Here is an 8,602-nt window from a genome sequence, read left to right as displayed (position 1 = left end):
ATATATATATATATATATATATATATATATATAAACAGATTTTTGGCATGTTTCCTTTTGCTTGGATGGTGTATTTAGTTGTGCAGGGTTGTTTTTGGAAGTGTAGATTTGTTTTAGAAATTATTTGGATTTGATTGTTTTAGAAATTTGGTAAAAAGAAAAGCCCATGGGCTAGCCCAGGGCTTTGGGACTTTTTAGCCTTGTGGGCTTTTTCAATAAAATATTTTTTTGGTCCTGTGAGCTTTTTTGGCCTCAACCCACATGGGTTAGGGTCAGGGCCTATGAAGTGGGCCAATTCGACAGCTCTATTCAAGATGATAAGATTAAAGGAAGACTTGAGTGAGATAGTGATATTGAGAATGAGAGTGAGAGTGAGAACTAGAATGACACTAAGAATGAAGCAAGAACCGAAAGAGTGAAAACTTAAAGTGGAAGCAAGAGTGAGATTGAAAGAAAGACCGTAAGAATGAATGAGAAAGAGTGAGACTAAGTAAGTCCAATAAACATTTAAAGTTTCTTTCATATATTTTGTAAATCAATAATTATAACAAAGCTATTTTTCTAACAATTATATAAGAATACTTAATTTAATCATTAAAAAATACAATATACATTTTTAATAATTTTGCTGCAAAATTTCATTTTTAATGGAAATGTCTAATTAAAATAGATTAAAGTAATTAACAAATACTTATTTTGGGATATTTTTATATAAGAAAATTTACATCCTGCAAAGCTTTTAAAAAAAAAATACAAAAATATTTCTTGTGATAAACTTTTCATAAGAAAAATCACATATTTTCTATAAAGAGAAATTGATAGAAAAATATTTGCACAAAGAAAGTTGTGAGTATTTTCTATAAAAATTAATGTTGTAAGTATTTTTAGGTACTCTTAGAAAGCTTTGAAAGAATATTGTTTATGTTCATTATCAAACTAATAAAGTGTTTAAATCATAAATACACAGTAAGACACTCCCCTCTCTAATGAGTAAACCTTTTTTACATTTTAAAACACATTTTAGACAAAACTTTGTCTTAGCTAAAAATGGTTACATTTTAAATAATACTCGTTGGGTTAGCCAATTTGGCTATGCTCCAAAAGGGTTTTGGTAAGGAGTTTTGATGTGTTCGAGGAATACTAGATGAGTTATTCAAAAATGGATATGTTTTGAAATAATACTTAGTTTGTAACTTATAGCAACAATCTATATAGTGAAATTCAATTAATTGATTGAGAATTAGATATGTTGTTTGTGATATTAGATGAACTAGTATAAAAGTTTAGGAGTATAGTTTGCTTTCCCTTATTAAATTGAATGCTATTAAATTTGTACTAACTTCAGAAGGGAATTTTCTTAAAATAAGTTTTTTCAAATTTTTTTATAAATCATCCATGAAGTTAAAAAGGATCATATGAATGTTCATCATCAGATAATAATTGTGAATATTTGCAAAAAAAAAAATATAATACACAATTCAACCTTTTCTTTCTTCTATATTTAGCTAATGTTGACAATTGATATCAAATCTCAACCTTTAAAGGATTTATTATTTAATAGTTGCTAAAGGAAAAGATCCAAAACAATGAAAGGAATAGAGCCATAATTGATGGCCGAAAAAGCTTCATTCTAGCCTTCAAAATTTCTAGAGGGGATTTTGCTTACTAAAGAGATCATCATACACTACCAATTCTTGCCAATCATCACTCGAGGTGATATTAGGATCACATCCCAAAGGAATATTGTAAATAAAAAGAGTTTAACCAAATATAGTTAAACAATAAAGCCAAGTACATTCTTATATATGCTTTATCAAATATTGAATATACAAATGTTTGAATGTTAAAAACCGCCATGGAGATCTTAGACTCCTTGATGATTAGTTATGAATGATAGGAATATGTTCAACTAAAAATCAAAGCGAAAATGAAGCATCAACTTCATCCAACATAAGCTTGCATCTATCTAGAGAAGGGACACTCGAGCGTTCAAAGTTTTAGAAGAAGTTCTTATATTTAAAACGAAAATTCAACTGCGGATTTTTATAAGATAATAAGTGCACAAATAAATAGTAAGTGCACAAATATTTTTATACGGGTTCATTCCAACTAAGCTATGCCCAGTCTCCTATAACTTTAAAGCGTTCCACTATAATCTTCAACAAGATTATAACTAAGTATTCTCACTACTCTTGGTATCCCTAGACAATCCTGGTATCAACCTGATACACTGCTTAGTTGAGTTTCACCCACTTCTGGTTGCACAATATTCTTCACTACCCCTGGTATCCCTGGATGCTCTTAGTATACACTTGATACATCGTCTAGTTGAGTTTCACCCACTCTTGGTTTCCATTAGACAATCCTAATACAACCCGATATGTTGTGTAGTAATCCTTAACTCTCTTGAGTTAATCAACAAGTGTTGGAATTAATGTGAATCAATCTTACAAGTCTTTGAACAATTACTCTCACAAAAAGGATATATGTTCAATACAATTCAGTGTACAAACTTGTTAGGTGTTTTTCTCTCTTTTCTTTCTACGAGTATACTTGAGCTTTTTCTTCTTAGATATTCTCTTTTAGTTCTTGGCTTTTTCGTGCTTTTTCTCTTGACGATATTGCTTTTTTTATGATATTTTCTTCGTAAGCTATCCTCTTGATTCCAAGTTGCTGTTTTCAGGAGCAGAAGAAAGGGACTGCAAAATCGACACTTGTGAAAATGAAGAACCGGTACACAGACGATGAAGACTATATTGCAACCTATGAACCGTTCATCTTTGAAGAAGCCAAAACCCAGATCATTAAAGAGAAAGAGGAAGAAGAGGGTATCTTTAATTTCAACTATTTTTTCGTTTTTTGAGAAGATTATTATTATTGAAGTAGCAATTTAGCACAGTTGTTAACAGCCTTTATCTAAGGTCTTTAGCCCTTTCTATACTATTCTTATTAGTTAGGTGGGAGTGACTGATTTTGTAGCACTAGCCAGAGGACTGTTAAAGCCCTGTCTAAGTTGCGGTTTTCCCTTTCTCACTTCAATTTAAATAATAATTGGTTTGCTTTTCATGTTTTAAAGTTAGAAGGGTCCACCAATGTAGTGAGGTATGGTTGACAAATAAATCTCCTTCTTAAGCACATAACGAAAGGTCCGATTCTGAGTCTGTGTTAATAGAGAATATCTATTAAGAGAGACTTGTCCTATAAATAGAGTTTTGGATTAGTCTTTTTAGTTGTCGGCTATGAGAGACTTCATAAATCTTTGGATTAGTCTCTAGCACTCTACTGAGATACCCTAGGGACCAAAATAAAAGTTTGAAGGGAGAATCAATATCACAGAATGAGGCCATTACAGTAAGTTTTTTATTTTAGAAGTTTAATAAAGTAAATAAAACTAAAACTTGTTCATCAACTCAGGTTTGGTTTTTTGTCTTTCTTCTTCTTTTAACCAATCCAATGGCTTTCTCTCTTTTTTTGTTACTAATATATAGTTTGGAAAGAATAAATGCTGGATTATGACACGAGGGTGGCATATTTGCAAGTTTGGATTTCACATTTAGTTAAAGGATATACTACTTTAAACGTATTATGATGCATAGCATATCATTCAGAGTTCTGTTTTACTTTTTTGTCACCAAGTTTTCTCAATTTCAATCTCATCTTAATTTCTTTTGGTTTTGATATAGGAGTCAGAAAAAGAAATGTAGGAGCAAATGACATCCAAAACAAACTACCTAATTTCTAATTTCAAATGGACTGAAACAAAAACTTAAATCACGCCTTTATCTCCCCATTTTTATAAATTCTTTCTCCTTTATTATTTTCTTTTGTCCAATGAAATTTCTATCACTCTTTTGGAAGATAATGTGCTTTTGTTGATGAACCCTTTTGAAAGATCTTTTAAAAAATTAAAAAGCTATGTTACATTTATAATGTCTGAACAAATTCTCCTTTCTCAAAGTTAGCTTTTGTAAGGTGAAGCATAATAGTTTAGCTAGGAAAGAAAACCATTTTATCCCTTTAGTTTAAAGCTTATGACAGTTTTTGGACTTTGGCTTATAGAAGTAAGTGCTCTGGATGATTACTTATTTGATATTTGCATTGTTGGAGTTTGATAAGAGAGAAAGAACCTATTGGCTTAGAATATTCTTGAGGATGTTTTCAAGAAGTTATTTTAATTAAAGTACAATTCTAGATGATTGAGTATTAGTCACATAAGTCAGTTTATTTAGCTGATTTTATGAATGCAGGTCCATAGCAGAGTATCCTTCCAAACTGATAAAGTCGATTTTAACCTCTATGGTATCTCTTGCATGTTGGCTCACTCTTAATTCAAGAATAATTTAGTTTGGTTAGACGATGTTCAAAAAGAGCCTTGTAATATTAGGTTTCAAACTACATATCTTGCAAAATTACCTTGGGATGGTGACCACTTCTGTCCCGAGATCAACTAAAATAAACCGTAAATGGGTTTTATACTAGCATTGTTAGTGTTGAAATGTAATATTATTTTATTATTTCTTTTATATATACATACCAAGCTTGTGTTGCCTCTTTTTGTAACCTTTATATATACATCAATCAAAAGCACAATAGTTTAGGTTGAATAAACTTATATTTCTCCATCTTATTTATTCAATTGTTAGCAGAATGCACTTTTCATATTCTATCATGCTAGAAGATTTTATTTTCTTTTCCCTTTTCCCTTTTCCCATGACAGACAAAGACATAGGGGACTAGCGTCTCCATGGCTTAGTAGTATTAATCCAAAGGATAGTCTCAATGGAGGTATTAAGTTTCTTCAATGCATTTGTTTGGTAAAAAAGAAATTCTTTTTGCATTCATTCCCTTGCCATGATTTTAACCCTCTTGGTTTTGTCTTTTTAATGACCCTCTTGTAAACAATAGTAGTTCAAAACTATAAAATGCAATGATTTTTTTCTTTTTCAATAAAAACTTACCACCACTTTTAGATGTTAATATTCAATCCTAAGGGAGGCTGACATAATGAATTAACAGTCTTGATATAATGAGTGATATGAAATTAGATGAAAAGTAAGGTGTCTTATCATGATTGCATATTTATTTTTATTCATAGATGTTCTTAGATGTACATGATGAAAATGGTTGTGTTTATTGTCCTAAAATTGTACGGATTGACACATCATTCAATAAAGGTTGTTTTCTTGGATGAACTACATGAAATATTAGACCAAATGTGTTTCAATTAGCTATGTTGCCACCATCATTGTATAATCTTTCATATCACTGTTGTAAACTTTTGTTATAATGCCATGATTATGCCTCAACAAGTCTGGAGGGGAACTTAGTTATTAATTTAACGGTTTTATTAACATCAACACTTACTGATAAAGAAAACATTTGTAGTTCAAAACTATAAAATGCAATGATTTTTTTTTCTTTTTCAATAAAAACTTACCACCACTTTTAGATGTTAATATTCAACCCTAAGGGGATGCTGACATTCTCCTGAAATGAATGAAGAGTCTTGATATAATGAGTGATATGAAGTTAGATGAAAAGCGAGGTGCCTTATCATGATTGCATATTTATTTTTATTCATGGATGTTCTTAGGTATACATGATGAAAACGACCGTGTTTATTGCCCTAAAATTGTACGGATTAGTCTCAAAGCACATCATTCTATCAAGGTTGTTTCCTTGGATGAACTACATGGAATATTAGACCAAATGTGTTTCAATTAGCTATGCTGCCACCATCATTATATAATCTTTCATATCACTATTGTAAACTTTTGTTATAATGCCATGATTATGCCTTAGCAGGTCTGGAGGGTAACTTAGTTATTAATTTAATTGTTTTATTAACATCAACGCTTACTGATCAAGAAAACATTTGTAGTTCAAAACTATAAAATGCAATGATTTTTTTTCTTTTTCAATAAAAACTTACCACCACTTTTAGATGTTAATATTCAACCCCAAGGGAATGCTGACATTCTCCTCAAATAAATGAAGAGTCTTGATATAATGAGTGATATGAAGTTAGATGAAAAGTGGGGTATCTTATCATGATTGCATATTTATTTTTATTCATGGATGTTCTTAGGTGTACATGATGAAAATGACCGTGCTTGCACTTGAGCTTGAAGCCTTTTTTGAAATCTTAAAGTAGCACTAAAAAATCCCCAAAGCTACAATAAAGCCGAGACTACAACCGCTACTTGCCCAATAGTACAATGCCTTCCTTTCTAACTTTACTTTCCTAGCTATCAAACCCCTCTTCAAACGCTTGCCAGAAGAACGTCAAGATTATCTGTGATACCGTTTGAATAACGATAATAGGCCTTAGAAAGCTTTAGCAACGCTAGGAGTTACTACTTACGCCAGCACCTGACGAGCTTACCAGAACCTTCTCCCGCAAGAAGAAGCAAGGTTGTTTCCCTGGATGAACTTGTACGCGGAATATTATATCAAATGTGTTTCAATTAGCTATGCTGTCATCATCATTATAGTATCTTTCATATTACTGTAAACTTTTGTTATAATACAATGATTATGCCTCAGCAAGTCGGAGGGGAACTTAGTTATTAATTTAACAGTTTTATTAACATCAACTTTTAAACATTTGTAGTTCAAAACTATAAAATGCAATGATTTTTTTCTTTTTCAATAAAAACTTACCACTAGATGTTAATATTCAACCCTAAGAGATGCTGACATTCTCCACAAATAAATGAAGAGTCTTCATATAATGAGTGATATGAAGTTAGATGAAAAGGCTCCAAAATTTGTTCCTAACAAAACATTGATTCTTTAGAGTTAATTATATTGGTGAATGTGTTACTAGAACCTGTGAAATAGGTTATACTTCATTTCTTTTTAGATTACTTTAGCTTCTAATCATCCTTCCTATTAAACTATAGGAAAGATTGAGATTGAATTGAAATTGTGTTTCTAATACCGGATATTTTTATTTATATTGAGAAAAAGAGAATCATTACCATAAATAAAAGAGATTTTACATCCTCTAATAATAAAGATATGATATCTGAATAAATAAAAAGGTTTTCATTAATATGTATATATAATCTATATAGAGCTGTCAATTAATTTTTGGTTTAATACATATTTTGGTCCCTCTCTGTTGGGAGGGTTTGTTCAAAGTGGTCCCTCCTTTTTTTCAAAAGTTCACTTAAGTCCTACTTTTTGCAAAAACGGTTCAAAGTGGTCCTTTTTGCTAACGGCGTTAAGTTCACTAACGGCAGAGCTGCTAGGTGTCTAACATGTGATGATGTGGCATTGTTATGTGTTTTAAAAAAAATAAATTATTGTGACGTGTAAATTAATGTTATTAGGGTTAAATTAAAAAATGAATTAGGATTAAATTAGAAAATGAATTAGGAATTGCGTTGCGGATTGGGAAAATCTGGGCAACTTAGGGTTCATGCCTTCAATTTGAGTTTTGCCCAGGTTTCAAATTATTAGTAAGTTACGAGGTTAAGGAAGTTCTATCTTTGGAACGATGTAAAATGTCCAGGTTTCAAATTAATTGTTACAGTACTGATTCATGGTTTCAATTTCAGAAAACTCAATTTCGACAAAACCCCCAAGATTGACATTTTGAATGGAATTGATGTTTTCCCTGCAGCGAAAACACAGAACCATAATGAATTTGGAAAGAAGAAGATTTCCTGCAAAAGCCCCAAATCAAAACCCTAGATTGCAAGACGCGCCAACAGCGAGAACAAAACCCTATGCTTCAAATTTGCCGGAGTTCGAAATTTTGCGAAGGCGTCACTGCTGCCACACCCGCGAACGAGGATCGTCGTGCCGCGGAGGTGAAGACGTGCCCGCTGACAAAAATGCCTCCCTTCCCTGTGTGAGGCAAACCTGAACCGAGAAGAAGAACGACTAACGCGTCACTGCGAACCAATTGGAGAAAATGAAGACGCTGTTGCTGTCACCCCCAAAGACCCTAATAAGAACGCAGAGAAAGAAAGGGAAGAAGTCTCCCTGGGTTTCGCGAGACTATAAAGACAACCCATAACTGGGTTTATCTGAGAGAAGAAGAAGCTATGCTTTGGAAAAGTTCCAAATTAAGTGAAAGAAGAAGAAGAGAAAACTTTCTGATTAAACTTATTAAGAGTGAATCAGCTTTTGAAAGCTAATTAGGGTAAATAGATGAATCTAATTGAATTAAATAATTAGAATTAGGAAGGTAATTAGAATTTACCAAATACAGAGGTTAACATATTAATCTTTAACAGATTCCTAATGTAACAATTATCCCAAATTCATTTTTTTATTTTATCCTAATTATATTAATTTACACTTCACAATTATATATTTTTTTTAAAACAAGTTACAATGCCACATCATCAAACATTACACACCTNNCAGCCACATCATCAAACATTACACACCTGGCAGCTCTGCCGTTAGTCAAGTTAACGGTGTTAACAAAAAGGACCTACCTGAACAGTTTTTGCGAAAACTAGGACTAAAATGAACTTTTGAAAAAAAGAAAGACCACTTTGAACAAATCCTCCCAAAAGACTAAAATAGGTATTAAACCTTAATTTTTCAGCCGTAAGGCCGGCCCTGCCCTTTTCTATAATTA

This window comes from Vigna radiata, unplaced genomic scaffold (assembly GCF_000741045.1).
Source record: "Vigna radiata var. radiata cultivar VC1973A unplaced genomic scaffold, Vradiata_ver6 scaffold_7, whole genome shotgun sequence".
In the NCBI taxonomy this organism is placed as follows: domain Eukaryota; kingdom Viridiplantae; phylum Streptophyta; class Magnoliopsida; order Fabales; family Fabaceae; genus Vigna; species Vigna radiata.
The sequence above is the reverse complement of the archived record's forward strand: the minus strand, read 5'-3'. Positions refer to the sequence as shown.